The sequence below is a fragment of the Protopterus annectens genome, chromosome 6.part0 (genome assembly GCF_019279795.1).
Source record: "Protopterus annectens isolate FY-2018-M chromosome 6.part0, PAN1.0, whole genome shotgun sequence".
In the NCBI taxonomy this organism is placed as follows: Eukaryota; Metazoa; Chordata; order Ceratodontiformes; family Protopteridae; genus Protopterus; species Protopterus annectens.
In genome coordinates, this window is record NC_056737.1 from 69,785,849 (window position 1) to 69,801,883 (window position 16,035).

Sequence of the window (16,035 nt, forward strand, 5' to 3'; positions counted from 1 at the left end):
TAACTTATGTCCTGGGAGGCCCTATGGAAGGATATTCCTGAGCACCATTGAGCTAAAGGATGCTCTCCCCCGGAGACCAAGTACAATTTGTAATGAGTGATAAATGTATGAGGAGTAGCCATGTGGCTGCTGCACAAATGTCATCCATGGAAGCTCTTGAATGGAAGGCAACAGATGTCGCAACTGATTTGGTTGTATGCACCTTGACCTTAGTTGGTAGGAGGACTTTGTTTTTTTGGTAGGCAAAGGAAATACAATCTCTCAGCTATTTAACTAAAGTTACTTTAGAAACAGGCTTTCCTAGTTTTGGTCCTGAGATGGACAGGAGTAATTGGTCTGATTTTTGTAGTGATTTAGTCCTGGCCAACTAGAAATGTAATTGTCTATGCACATGCAGCAAATGCAGACAATATTCTCCTTTATTAGGAAAATTGGGGAAGACTGGCAGGTCAACTGATTGATTAATAGTCAAATCTGAAATAACTTTGGGTACAAAGGAGGGGTTAGTCTGGAGTGATACTCTGTCTTTATGGAAAAACATGTCGGGGCGTTTTATGCACAAAGCTTGTAGTTCAGATATTTGCCTTGCTGAGGTAACTGTTACCAAGAATAGAGTTTTCCAGGATAAAACTTCATATCGCAAGTGTCAGCAGGCACAAAGGGAAGATGGGTCAAGGATTGTAGAACTTGTGTCAAATTCCAAGGTTCGATTGGTTCCTTGAAGGGTGGTCTAATATGTGTGATGCCTTTCAAAAAGGTCTTACAGAGATGGTGAGATATCAAAGAGGAGTCCTGGAAGCTATTGTGGAAGTTTAAGATAGCTGCCAGGTGTACTCGAATAGTGGAAGCTGCCACTCCTGAATGGAGGAGATTCGTTAAATAGTCCAGTACAGAACTAACTGAAGCCAAAAGGGGTCTAGTCTTTTCTCTCAAGACCAAACCATAAATCTTTTTCATTTGCTAAGATAAAAGTTTCCTGGTGGATGGTTTATGGGAAGCCAGAAAAATGTTTCATACAGGGGAGGATAGATAACTCTGCCTGGCAATTACTGGAAGTGGAGAAACCAAGCTGTCAGCTTGAGACTTGATATCTTTGGATGGATCAACTATTGCAGATGTGACAGCAATTCCGGAGTTGGATCCAGAATCCATGGTCACTGGACTAGGTGAGGGCAAAGGAAGGGAAAACAAACTTATCTGGGCCAACAGGATGCAATGAAGATCACTCTGCTTCTCAACCAAAGAGCTTTCTTTAGGAATTGCAGGATCAGAGGAAGAGGAGGAAAAGCATAAAGAAGTCCCGTAGACCAATCGTGTATTAAAGCATCCCTTGGGGACTCCTCCTGAAGGGGGAATTAGGGCAAAGTAGCTGCTGCATTTGTAGTTTGCAGGGGGATGTGAATAAATTGCAGCAAGTCTGGCCCCAGCGGTTGAAGATCTTCGCTGCTATGACAGGATTGAGGGACCACTCATGAGGCAGGAGAATGCATCTGTTCAGCTTGTCTGCAATCACGTTGGAATCCTCAGGAATGTCCATTGCTATCAGAAAGTGGTTGAAAAATATCACCCATTACCATACTCTCATGGCTTCTCAACACAACGGGTAGGATTTGGTTCCCCCCTGTTTGTTGATATACCAGACTACGGACAAGTTGCCTGACTGGATGGCAATTGTCCCTGATGGGAGGACAGATTGGAATGCTTGCAACGCTAGAAGCACTGCCTCCAGTTCTAAAACACTGATATGTAGATTGACCTCCACAGGGGACCAAGTTACTTGGATTGTCTTTCTTTGGAAATGCCCCCCACCCCATCAGGGATGCATCCGTGGTCACTATGGTCTTAGGATGAGAAGGGACGACTCCATAGGTCCTTTTCTGGCTTCATCCCCCAATTTAAGTCTTGTTTGCATCGATTTGTTATGCAGATTAGAAAGGACATAGGATGAGTTAAAGGGGACCACTGTGAAACTAGGAGCCTTTGTGAGAGTCTTATGTGTACTCTTGCTAGAGGAACTATAATCGATGCTGCCATTGTTCCTAGTAGTTGAAGGACTGCACGAGCCAAGACCTTGTCCTGACAGAGTATCACCCCGGAGTTGAGACCTTAATCTTTGGAGCCTGTGAAGTGGGAGTGTGACTAGGCAAGATTGAGTGTCGAAAGTTGCTTCTATGAATTCTAGATTTTGAGTAGGTATCAGTTTTGATTTTTCTTCGCTTATTGAGATCCCTAAGGATCTTGCTAGCTGTAGGGTGTAATGTAAAGCTAGAAGCAGCAGATGCCTGGTAGGGGCAGTAAGGAGCCAATCGTCTAAATACGGAAACACCCGGAATCCTTGCAGTTTCAACTGAGCTATAACCACTGCCATGCATTTGGTGAATACTCTGGGGGCTGTAGAGAGACCAAAGGGCAGTGCACAGAATTGGTAGTGAATGGCTCCCAGCTGGAAGTGGAGGAATCTCCTGGAGCATTTCTCCATTTTTATGTGATAATATACATCCTGGAGATCTACTGAGCACATCCAATCGTCTTTCTCCAGGAATGGGAGGATAGACTGAACCATGACTCCGGAATTTTATCTGTCTGACAAACTTGTTTAGGATGCTGAGGTTCAAACTGGCCTCCAGTCCCCTGTCTTTTTTGGCACTAAAAAGAACCTTGAGTAAAATCCGGATTCTATCTGGTCTGGTGGAACTGTATGGATGACACTTTTTAGAAGCAGCTTTTGAATTTCCTGAGCTGCTGCATCGCATTGACTGGGTGGAACGTCAGAAATTTGCCTTTGCAGCTTCGGGATAAGATCAAAAAGGGATGTGATAACCTCTGGTAATTATCGTCTGCATACAAGAATCTGTTGTTATGGATTACCAGGCAAGGTGGTGCAGAGAAAATCGTCCCTAGACTGCTTCCAGAGGTAAGCAATCATGCCGCTCTTCAGGAGCGTTTATAGGGCTATCCAGAGAAAGAATCTCTAGATCCTTGATTATGTGGACCCCTTCTGCCTTGGGAGGGGTATCTTCCTGATGAGGTTCTCCCCTCTGCCCCAGGAGAAAACTTGCCACGTGTTGTAGAAAGGACCTTGGGATTTCCTGTACCACATCTTTCCACTCCTCTGATTCCTAGAGTAGGATTGTTGGGGAATGGAAAAACCCATGCCCATGGCAGACAGGGTCTTGCCGTCCTTTTCACACCTGGCTAATGTGTCTTTTACCTTTGGGCCAAAAAGAGAGGAAGCGTCAATGGAAGCATTGACAAAGGAAGACTTAATAGGGTCCGCAAAGTCTCATAAGCACATCCAGGTCTGATGTTTCATGACAATGCCTGCATCCATTGCTCTAGCCGCCCTTTTAGTATGAGAAATCAACCGCATGGACGAATTAGATATGGATTCCAGGGTGGCAAGCTGTGAGTCAACTTTGCCCTGTACCTCATCAAACACTACTCCTGCTTGAGTTTCCGAGAGTTCCGTAATCAGGTCTCTCCGGAGACTGATAAAGTGTGCCAAGTAATTCAAGGACCAAATGGCAAAGGTTGATGAAGCATACACCTACTTCCCTAGTCTGTCCATCATCCGAGACTCCCTGTTTGGAGGATGGACAGCAGAACTCTCCTCGGCGAGTTCTTTCCTAGTGGCCACTGCCACCACCATAGCATCTACTGCCAAGCCTTTGGACCAATGAGGGTGATCATCTGGAGGGTAGAGAAATTTGTCCGGTCTCCAGAGGATAGGCTCAATGGTGTCAGGACTCTTCCAGCCGCACTGCACGATGAGCTGAGCTAGATCTGCAGGCAGGGTCACCCAGGAAGTAGAGGGTCGAGCACAGAAAGCCTGCAGTAATACAGACTCCTCAGAGAAAGGGTTGGAGGGCTTCCAGTCTCCCCGCTGCTTTAAGATTTCTAGTATGTCCCCAAAGGAGACATCTTCAGGAGGTGACCCTCCCTCCTCATCATAGTCTGTATCTTCAGTAAGGGATTCTTCAGAGGAATCCACGTGCTTCCTGCCCTGTGGTAGGGTACCTTGAGGTTCCCATACTCGATGTCCCAGGGTAGTGGACTGTGTCAGCTGCGGTTCAGAGAACAATGTATATGTGGCACTCCGGCACCAAAGGAACCAGCTATGAACCTGCTGAGGCGAGTACCGTTTCCATCACCTGGAAAGCAAGCCCACCCAAACAGGGATGAGAGCCCAGAACCAAGAAAGACAACTTTAGAACTGGAGTCACACCCCACTCCGATGAGCCTGCCACCAGGGAGGGGGCCGTGAGAGGACTCAGAGCAGTCAAAGCAACTGGAACCATAGATGGTGCCATAGAAAAAATAGTCGCCGTACTAGGGGTCACGATGCTGATAGATCAATCATGATCTATAGGATGGGTCGGCTTTGACTGAGTGGAGAACCATAGGGTAGGCTCCAGAGCCATGGTAAGATCTACCAATGGAACCGAAGAAGCTGGAACCAGGATAGGCATTGGCATCAAGGGCTCCAAAACTTGCAGGGAGGTTGAAGGAGGAATATATGTCTAAGCCTGTGGAGAAAATTCCTCAGCTCCGGGTGGGAGGGAGGATTTAGGAGGAGTAGGAATTCTTCTGGCCACAAGGAGGTGATCCACGAGTCTCACTACATCAAGCTCTGAAAGGCTCCTGGTGGAGTGGATTGACATCACAAATGGAGAATCAGGCCATTAAAAAAATTGACTCAATTGTTGTCTAAGAAAGGGATCTACAGACGGGGGATATCGGGTCCGAGCCAAGGTTTCTTTGGCACCGTGGTCAAAGGACCAGAAGGTTGCATGGGGGGGGGGGTAATGACCTGAACTGGGGAGACTATTTTTGGTGCTGAGTGGGGGAGTGGTACCGTAGCGGTGGTTGGTACCACAGGTGTTGAAGACAATAAGTTCCGTAGTTGAGGACTGCAACATAGATGGAGTTTTAGGCTCCAGTTCCGAGATAGGTGCAGAAGTCAATTTTGGATGTTTTGGTTCCGTGGGGGACTTAGCAGATTTAGATCCACTAGTATGAGGACAGGACGGAACAGACTGACTCCTCTTATGTTCCTTTTTAGGACGGGTTGAGACCTCCGCCTCAGATAAAGCCTCCGAGAAAGGCGTTTTCAAGAGACCCTTTAATATTAATTTGTTCTTTCTCTCAGCTAATGTGTGAGTGATAAATCCCTTACATAGTTTGCATGGGGGTTGAATATTCAAGTGTGGAACACCAAGACAATAAACGCAGGATACATGGCCGTCGGAATTTGTCATTTTCCTGCTACATTTATCACACTGTTTAAACCCTGTTGTCCCCTTCTTATCAGCCATTATCACAAACAGTCTACAATTCAAATACCAAGTCACAACAGCAATAAGGGAAAGGCCCTGTCAGAACTGCAGCAGACGAAATGGAGACACACACACAGTCAAGGAAAAAAGACTGATTTTTTTTTTGATTACCAACAATGGTAATAAAAAATACCCAGCGGGTTGAGAGAAGGAAAAAAAGGGGGGATATCAGTGCTGGTATTAGTAATTACCACAGAGGTAAGGGACGGGGCCTGTACCAGCAATGGTACAAAGAAATACCAAGAGTTGGTAAGAAATAAGGAAAAATCACTCAAGCAGATAGAAAAGGTAAGCAAACTATCAACGACTACTACTAGTAATATTAGAAGGGAAAAATCTCAAAAGTAGCAGAAATATTATTGAAAAGGAATACAAAATCTAAACTACTTAGCTCAAGAGCTAGCCTGATGTGTCAGTCTTGATACTCTATGTGGCAAAGAGAGGGGCACTATGGGTAAGCTTAGCTTGAGAGTTCTTTGGCTGGCATGAGTTTGTTATAGTGGCAGAGTCTGTTCCGAGGACTGAACAGATATCCATCAGTCCTGAATGAATGAAGATTAACAACTTCAGATCAAATGTTTTTTCTAATCCTACTGTACTGGTTAGAAAACTCATCTGTCTGTAGTTATACCCTTTCACACTACAAAATGACTCTGAAATCCTTCTGCTAGGTTAATTGTGGATAAAGAAAAAGTAGAAAGAAATGTGCAGACATTTGGAAGCTTTTTGGTTGTTTTCTTATTCCTGAATCTAATCTGTATACTACAGCTGGGAGGGGAAGAGGGAAAGAATATTACTTTTGAACATGGGTCTCCTGATGACTGTCCCCTGCTCTAACCACAGGCCATGTTTTTGACACCTGAATTGAAATGGTCCAAACACATTTCAAGTTAAAAGATTTAGCTACAAAGAAATTAGCATGTAGCACCAGAGTAAAACTTTTAGTTATGTACTCACCATAACTTCAGATGTTTGGGATCCATCTCGCCTACATTCTGACTGATGGGTTCGGAGCCGATCCCTCGGCTCCGACTCGGCACGCTTATGCCAAAGAGCGAAGTCTCTTACTGGCTGAGCTTACTATATCCCAGGATGCACCACTACCAGTCCCCCAGATCTAGTTTGTCCGCATACATACACAGACACACACGCTGCTTATATAACATCGTCAGATGAAACAAGATAAAAAACAGTAGAACTCAAAACCGTTCAATCTCTTCTGATCTCCAAGGCAGGGAGAAGGAGGGTGGGTATTAGGAATGTAGGCGAGATGGATCCCAAACATCTGAAGTTATGGTGAGTACATAACTAAAAGATGTTATGTGATCCTATCTCGCCTACATTCTGACTGATGGGACAGCGTCCTAGCACCTGAATCCTGGGTGGCTCACTGGAAAACACTCCTGAGTACCGTGGAACCAAATGATGCTCGCCCTTTAGATGCCACATCCAATTTATAGTGGGAAATGAAAGTGTGCGGGTTGGACCAAGTAGCCGCAGCACAAATCTCAGAGATAGCGAGCTTGGAATGAAAAGCAATAGAAGTAGCCATAGCTCTGGTAGAGTGAGCTTTGATAGATGTTGTAAGTTGCTTATTTGAAGAGGAATAAGCCTGAGTTATGCAATCTCTAATCCATTTGGAGATAGTAGCTTTAAGTGATGGTTTGACCCAATTTATTATCTGAAAAGGACACAAACAACTGGTCTGTTTTTGAATTTGTTGAGTCCTGTCTAGATAGAAGCGCAATTGCCTGTGAACATCCAATTTATGGAAGGTGTATTCTGCTTCATTTGAGAATTTTGGAAAGAAAACTGGTAGCTCTAGAGATTGTTGGAGACAGAGATTAGAACAAACCTTTGGAACAAAGGATGGATTAGGCCTAAGTGATACTCTATCCTTGTGAAAAATCAAGTACGGTGGTTTGATAGATAGGGCTTGAAGCTCTGAAACTCTTCTTGCAGAGGTAATTGCAACTAAGAAGGCAGTTTTCCAAGACAGATATTTTAACTCACATGTAGCAGCCGGTTCGAAGGGGAAGATGTTAAGGCACGAAGTACCAAATCAAGATCCCACGGGCGCAGGATGAAAAACTGGGGGTCTTAACAGCACAGCACCTTTAATGAAAGTTTTGCATAATCTGCTGCTCATCAACGGTGGGTCCATGGATTCGTGAAATTTGGAGATAGCTGCTAGTTGGACTTTAATAGTAGAGACTGAAGATCCTTGAGTAAACAAGGATGTTAAAATTTCAAGACCTCTGGTATCGGGGCAGTGATAGGGTCTAAGCCCCTGAGTTGAGCCCAGATAGCAAACCTCTTCCACTTACTGAGGTACAATTTCTTAGTGGTGGGTTTGTGGGCCGAAGATAAAATGTGAATAACTTCCGGGTCTAAGTTGTGATTTCTGACTAAAGTCGGAAGTGGAGGAGCCAAGCTGTTAATTTCAAAGTGTGAAGGGACTGGTGTTGTCGTCCCGACTGATGAATCAGCAGGTCCGGAGTAAGATCCAAAAACCAAGGACCGTTTAGAGCATGTTTCTTTAGGTAGGGGAACCATACCTGACGAGGCCAGTGCGGAGCAATTAGTATCATTGTGGACCCCAATTGGGAAGTTTTCTGGATGACTTTGGGGAGGAGTGGAACCGGAGGAAAGGCATAAAGTAGTCCTGTTGGCCAAGGTTGGGCTAGAGCATCCGTAGCTGCCTCCCCCTGACGTGGAGTCAAGGAAAAGAACCTTTTGCACTTTGTGTTTTGTGGTGTTGCAAACAGGTCGCAGCACGGAGTCCCCCATCTTCTGAAAACCTGAGCTGCTACTGTTTCGTTCAGGGACCACTCGTGAGGAGAGAGAATCGTCCTGCTTAATCTGTCTGCCAAAATATTGGATTTCCCTGGAATGTGGGTCGCTACCAAGAAACGGTTGGTAGCTACAGCCCATTCCCACACCCTCATGGCCTCTCTGCAAAGGGGGTAAGATCTGGTCCCTCCTTGTTTGTTTAGATACCAGACCACCGACATGTTGTCTGTGTGGATGGCGATAATGCCTTGAGGGAGAAACTTGTGGAGGCCTGTAGGGACAGAAGTACAGCCCTCATTTCCAATACATTGATATGAAGAAAGGTTTCGTCTGGAAGCCAAGAACCCTGAACTAACCTGCCCAGACAATGCCCCCCCACCCTGTCTGGGAGGCATCCATTGTCAGGGTGGCCACCGGAGGGGGGATAACAAAAGGTCTTCCCTGATTCAGATTGGATGACTGAAGCCACCAGCGGAGGTCCCGTTTGCACGTTTCTGTAATCAGTATGAGATGATTGAGGGGGAGATTCTGAAAAGACCATTGTGTTGATAACAGCCACTGAAGAATCCTCATGTGCAATCTTGCCAGTGGAACTAGGAGAACCGTGGCAGACATCGAACCTAAAAGTTGCAGGACCATCCTGGCTGGGGCTTTGGATCTTGGAAGCAGGGCTTGGACTTGACCTTGTAAAGTTTGAATCCTTTCGGTAGGAAGGAAGACGTGCATCAATTTTGAGTCTATCTCTGCTCCTATGAATCTTATGCGCTGAGAGGGCAGCAAGACAGACTTTGACCAATTGAATGTAATTCCCAGGGAAGCAGGTTGTCTATTAGTAGATGCCTGGTGGTGGCAGTCAGGAGCCAGTCGTCCAGATAGGGAAACACTTGGAATCCGAGACTCCTCAGGTGAGCAGTCACTACTGCCAAACACTTGGTGAACACCCTGGGGGCTGTGGTGAGACCAAAGGGCAGTGCACAAAATTGGAAATGACTGTCTCCCAGGCTGAAGCGCAGATACCTCCTGGACGCCTGATGTATCGGTATGTGATAATAGGCGTCCTTGAGATCTATGGAGCACATCCAAACATCCTTCTCCAACAATGGGAGAATGGATTGTAAAGTGACCATTCGAATTTGGACTTCATGACGGACTGGTTTAGTTTGCTGAGATCCAATATTGGTCTCAGGTCCCCTGTCTTTTTTGGCACTAAAAAGAACCTTGAGTAATTTCCGGATCCGATCTGGTCTGTGGGGACCGGTTGGATGACTCCTTTTTCTAGCAGCTTTGAAGCTTCTGCGGCTGCGATTTCCCTTTGACTGGGTGGTGGGTCCGGGATTTTTTTGGACGGTGGGGGTGAGTGTGTGAAGGGAATGGTGTAACCTCCGGCAATAATCCGAAGCACCCATCTGTCCTGAGTGATAGACTCCCAGGCTTTTAGGTGCTTGGCAAAACGGCACCCGACTGGCTCCGGAGCAGCACAGCCGGGCAATCCCTCATGAAGTGTGGGAGGCTGAAGAGCCACGAAAGGACTCGCGGTCTCCAGAATTGCGGGGCCCTCTGCCGCCTCTGGGACGGCGTCTCCCAGAAAAATTTCCCCGTCCTCTGCCTCTGGAAGGGGAATCTTCCTGCTGTTGAGGAAAAAACTTCCGTGATTTGCGGAACCACATCTTCCCTCCTCCTTTAGCCTTGGGATAAGGCCGAAAGGGAGTGGAATAACGTGCACCTACGGCAGATAAAGTTTTTCCCTCTTGCTCACAGCGGTAAGAGTGTCTTTACCTTAGGTCCAAACAAAGAGGACCCATCAAAGGAGCGTCGTGAAGGAAGACTTGAAGGCCTCCACGAAATGACACAAACGGAGCCAGGCTTGTCTCCGTGAGCCACGCCTGTGCCTGCCGCTCTGCCCGCCCCTTCGGCCACATATGAAATGAGCCTCATGGACGAGTTAGAAATCGAGGTAAGGATAGCCAACTAAGAGCTAACCGACTGGGCTAGCTGCTCAGGTAGGTTACCTGAGAGGGAATCTGACAGCTCCTTGACCAGATCCCTCTGTAGCCTGGTAAAATGTGCCAAATAATTCAGGGTCCGTAGTGTAAAGGCCGCTGAAGTCAGGGTGCGCTTCCGTGCGGTCCATGCTCCTAGACTCCTTATTAGGAGGATGGACGGACGTTGAAGCCTCTGCCACGTCCTGTTGTGTAGCAGATGCCACCACCATGGCATCTACAGCCATGCCTTTTGTCAAGAACTCCTTCTCGGGTGGGGCAGACAAAAATTTGTTAGGGCGAGAAGGCACTGGTTCCACAGTATCTGGATGTTCCCACGCCCTCCGACAAACCAAATCCAGGAGCTCGTCGAAGGGCGGAGACACCGAGGAGGCGGAGGGCTGAGCCCCAAAGGCCTTGAGAAGCACTGACTCATCAGCAGAGGGGGGTTTGGATATCCAGCCGCCTCGTTGCTTAAGGATCTCTAAAATGTCTGCGAATGAGACATCATCCGAGGACGACTTTGGGGACCCCTCCGCATCATCAAGATCAGTGTCCGATGTAAGAGACTCGGGAGTCCACGTGCTTCCTCTTGCACGATCTCTTCCTTGGGGCTCCTCCGAAGACAACTCGAAGAACCCTCAGGAGGAGGGAACCCCAGTGGGGGTAACCTCAGGCCCGGGGCTCCGCTGCCTAGGGACAGGGGAACTGCCAAAGACCCAGTCTCCACGCCCAGGAAGGTGCCGGTAAAGCCGTAGAGATGGCAAGAAGACTTGGCCAAGGCACTCCTCATAGCTCTGAAAGCCGGACCCCAGAATCCTGGGAGTGTCCGGTCCCCGAGCCATGATAGCAGGCGGAAGTCCCAGCGAAGCACCGAGAGGGAGGCTCAGAACCGACAGCATAGGTCCCAGCGTCACCCCGGGTCCGGCCGAAGAAGTCCGCGTGCCAAACTTGGACCCGAAGGCCGGGGTTGGAGTAAGGGTCGGAGCCGACCCTAGGATCTCCACTGGCTCCAACAGCACCTGCTCCGACGGAGCCGAAGTGGTCGGAGGAGGAACGGCAATGGAATGGGCTATCGGCTCCGAAGCCAATTGGGTCGGAGCCGAAACAAATTTTTGAAAGACTGGGGACTGGAACAGTCTTTGGAGCACCCTGTCTATGTCCGAATCTGACATCCTCGATGACCTAGAGGAGACTGAACGGGTTCGAGTTGGCCTCTCCAACGGCCCCAAGGGGCTAGGGGACCGGCTCCGAGGCGACTCGATAACTATCGGCGCCGAAGGAATACACAAACCAGTTTCCATCGGTGCCGAGGAGGACTTAGGCGCCAAGGAGGAAGTGTCTGAGCGGACAACCTTCATCGGCTCCGAGACCAGTGGAGCCGATGAAGGTGCCCCGCCTCTCGATGCCCCAGCCATCGGCTCCGAAGCCAGAGGAGTCGAGACTGGAGGCATCGAGGCAGACCGTTCCGCCCTCGGCTCCGAAGTCCTTGGAGCCGAAGGAGAAGCCTGCCTATGTCTTTTGGCGGTCGGGTCCGACGGACTGGTCGGAGCCGACGCCTTTCTTTAGCAGGAGAAGGAGAGGATGCTAAAGCTTCTTCAAAAGAGGGTTTTATAAGGCCTTTCAATATAAGCTTATTTTTCCTCTCTTGGAGGACCCTCGAGGAAAAAGCGTGACACACGCTGCAGGACTCCTGCAAATGTTTGGCGCCCAAACAATATACACAGAGAGAGTGGTCATCCGTGATAGACATTTTAAAACTACATTTAGTGCACTTCTTGAAGCCCGAAGGCCTAGGAGCCTGAGACATTATAAGTAAAACTGAGTAACTCTCTCACAGACAAATCTCTGTTGGAATAGACTGACCCTACAAAGATTAACTTGCCGTTCACAATGATAGCCCGCAATTAAAATAAAGGCCAACTGAAGACATATAACAGTGAATAAATATATAAGGAATCAAAGAACCCCTAAAGGTTCAAAAGGGATTAACTGACAGGAAAGGCCCTATGGATCAAGGGAGCCTGTAACCAGAACAAACACCAATCACACACAAAATTTCCACAAAAAAATTCTCAAAACACACACAACAGCACAGAGTAGCTGTTAAAACAGCTTTTTGTGAAGAATTAGCAAATTTCTGACAGAAAAAGTTAGTGAAAAGACACTACTTAGCTCAGCCAGCTCGAGACCACGTCTTTGCTAGTTAGCGGCAAACGAGATCTGGGGGACTGGTAGTGGTGCATCCTGGGATATAGTAAGCTCAGCCAATAAGAGACTTCACTCTTTGGCATAAGCGTGCCGAGTCGGAGCCGAGGGATCGGCTCCGAACCCATCAGTCAGAATGTAGGCGAGATAGGATCACATAACATCCATTGTTTCTCCAGCGCTTTAAAAAAATGCTGAAACATGACTCAGTTCAGTTACTCAAATGTAAAAACTCTGAAGGTCAATAATGTGTATCATCAGTTCAGATACATCTTAACTACTGAACACATTCTGTTTGTAATATGGAAAAAGAAATGTGTTGGATAGTTCTACTGTGCATGGCCAAGTAATGCTAATAATCAGAAACAATGAAAAATAATGCCTGAAACACAAAAGATGAAAAAAAAAATAACTTGGCTTTTTTTTTTTTTTGCGGGGCCTATTGTGGGAGGAGGGGGAAAGCCCCCCTGCTCCCTTCAATGTGGGGACAAGCCTGCCAAACTTGGATATACCAACTCAAAGAAGGAAGAAAACACTACAAAAAGGAAATTACTTAGAAATTGCAGTGGCAATGATTTCCTGTGGAAAATAGCGATTGGTTGGGTTCTTTAACATTTGGGCTTTAGGCAACTGACACTCAAGGAATTTTCACTTGGCCCCCTGAAGAGATACCACTCCAGGTAAAGCAATATACACAAGGGGGAAATAACCACAAATACAAAAAGCTGCACAGTTCTGAGCACCACTTTATTCTGCAACTAAATGAGATATATTTTATACATTATCATTTTGAAATAAATAAAATAATTCAGTAAGTTGTTGTACTGCAACTATATCCTAAATAATGGTGTAATATTCAAGCCATGGAAAATTTTTGCTGACATTTTCTTACCTAAAATACCTCTTTGCCCCAGCAAAATGCACTGTACTTCTACAATCTCTCTTCAGAGGCTAAGGATAACAAAGCATATATAGGAGATATATTAACGCAGCACTTCAGTTGGTGAGCTGTGCACACTTGCACTGAAGGTGATTCAAGACTTATTACCAATATCAGTCTAAAAAATTATGAGTCCCATTAATTTTGCTCCAGCTAATTATCCTACAGTGTGTAACATTTAGCCTTGTCCACTGGATTGACGTAGCTGTTCAGTTCTTTAAAATTGACAGTTCCAAATGACATTGGCTTTTTCTGAGCAACAAAGAATGCAAAAGCTTGTATTTGAGGCTGCTTGACTGAATGCTGCACTGAAGCATGAATCAACTTTTCCATGGTGTTCAGTATCATATTACTGGAAATGTCACTGCTTTCCATAAATCTTCCAATCTTTACACATTTTTGTCAGTCTAGTCAAATTGGGTTTACATTGATCCTAAAAAATATAAGAAAGATCACATTTTCTGTGTCAGAATAATGGTACCAGTACTTGCAGAAAAAATAAAAATCTTAAACTTACATAATCACCATTTGACAATCTGATTAGCTATTATGTCTGAAACCATCTGAAGTGTCTGTCTGTGACAGTATAATCAAAGCAGTGCTTTAAGCATGAATACTCAGTTTCTTGCAGTTTAGTGTTTCAAGCAGTACAGTCTTCATGTGACGGAAGGTTAGACATTTTAACCACACCTTTGTGTGGGTTAACCTCTGCAAACCCCATTAACTATTTATGATGCTGCACATGCAATCACCACTGTCATAAGGAATGCAAGATACTACTGTCATAAGGAATGTGAGACACACTGTCTATTTTCAGCAGATACACATTTTTTTCTACAGCCAAGTTCTGTAAGAAAGCGCCAATCAAATCTCCAACTGTACATCTCTCATTACCATTCGCACACCCAGCCAAGTGACATTACACAGCCTTACAGAATGTATCAGCTGAAATAAAGTTCTGTAATACAGTACCAAACAGGCTGCACAATATGTCTCTCTGTTACCATTTCCCATACCATGTACATGAAGTTACAGAAGTTTATAGAACTTGTATCAAGTTAAATAAGTGAGATAAGATTCTGTGAAATGGTGCCAAGCAGGCTGCATCTGTACATCTCTCCATTACCATTTCTCATACTAGGCATGCAAAGTTACAGAACCTTCCAAAACTTTTGGCAGCTGAAATAAGGTAAGTAATGTGGAAAGACTTTTTCATCTGTTTTATGATGTGCTCTTACTTTTATGTATTCAGAAAAAGGCTTGCTCCATATGGGCATAGCAGCAGGTTAGTGTTTTGGCTGTGTAGTTATAGTGCCTGCAGCTAATACAGATGAAAAACTAATAACTTCCAATTTTGGTCAAAAAAACTCTGCTTCCCAGAGGTTCAAGTACTTTTTTTTCCATTTGCGGTACATAGCCAATTCCCTCCTGCACTTGCTGTCCAATATGAATTTTTATTTTAAGTGAACATACTTGGCTATTAATATTAACTGCCAAGGGGATATTGGTTTAATTTAAGTTGCCATTGTCTTTAGTTTAAAAACAAAACAAACAAATGTTTTTCCTTTTACCTGCTATCTTTCTCATGCAGGGGCAAACCTCGCAGTTCTGCTGAGCAACTGCAGACTGACAGACATTTGCAATGGTGGATGTACAGTCTGCTTTGTTCCCTTCTCACCCTAAATTCCCTAGCTATTCCCCAGATCCTCAGATTTCACTTTTCTGTACCACACCCACAAATATCATTATCTGACCAGCCTCTTAAAACCTCACAACACATTCAAAGCTACCCTTAGCTCAGATATTCTACTAAATTCTGCACTCCACTCATGACACACAAGATCAAGTCAAAGCACGCCAACAGACCTCTGAACATCACCTGCCAAGCCACTATTACATTTACCCCTTAACATTATCCTACTATTCATTCCTGTATACTGCATTCTAAAAGTCACTCTTCCCACTTCATGCACCACTAGTCTGACGACACTGAGACTACATAATTTATCTATCTTACCTTATCTACTTTTTGCATTCCCATTTTCAAACCACCCTATTTCTCTCCTTTCCATATCAATGGCATCATTTCTAAACACCTCTCAAGTTCACAAGCCCACGCTCACTCCAAAGTCTCTATCATGTGTACTTCTTAATGTTAAAAGCATTAGAAACAAGATTGACAGCAGGATTTTCTGGGCTCACACTCCTATGTTTTCCTTGCAGTAAATGAATCTTGGCTAAAGAATAGCCATCATGTGCACCATTTCTCCCCTGGGTATACTTATTTATTGGATGCCCGGACTAGCTCCAGACCTAATGGTGGTGTTATGCTGCTGCACAAATCCTCTATTAACATCTTAATTATTTCTCATCCAAAGCATCCATTGACAATGACCCCAACTGGTTTCTAACTAAACTTCCAATCAAATTTTCTCAGCACCTACACTTGGCTATTGCCTAAATACCACTTTCTGCTTCACTTCACAAATTAAAAAAAAATATGCTGCTCATACTTTCTCATGTCAAATCAAATAAGAGCAGCATCATACTGGGTGACTTTAACCTAAGCCTTCCGGGCCCAATAAAGCATGATTTTACTTAATTTCTTGCAAATCTCAACCTACTCCAGCATATCCCAACTAGACCTAATTTCATATCGAATCACCATTAACTTATTGTCTGGGTAGGTTGAAATAATGAGGTCAAGATCTCTTCTATCTCCATTTACCCACCCACCCACTTTTAGTGATTACTGCCATATCACATTCTCCCTACAAAA

The 16,035-nt window shown here is 45.4% G+C and overlaps 1 long non-coding RNA gene across 1 annotated transcript in view; it reads right to left on the reverse strand.

Moving 5' to 3' along the window:
• Positions 1 to 13,044: 13,044 nt before the first annotated feature.
• LOC122804170 overlaps positions 13,045 to 16,035 on the reverse strand; it is a 117,162-nt gene continuing 114,171 nt past the window's right edge. The window contains exon 2 of the long non-coding RNA XR_006365196.1: positions 13,045 to 13,689. This is a non-coding gene — a long non-coding RNA (uncharacterized LOC122804170). The remainder of the gene's footprint in view (positions 13,690 to 16,035) is intronic.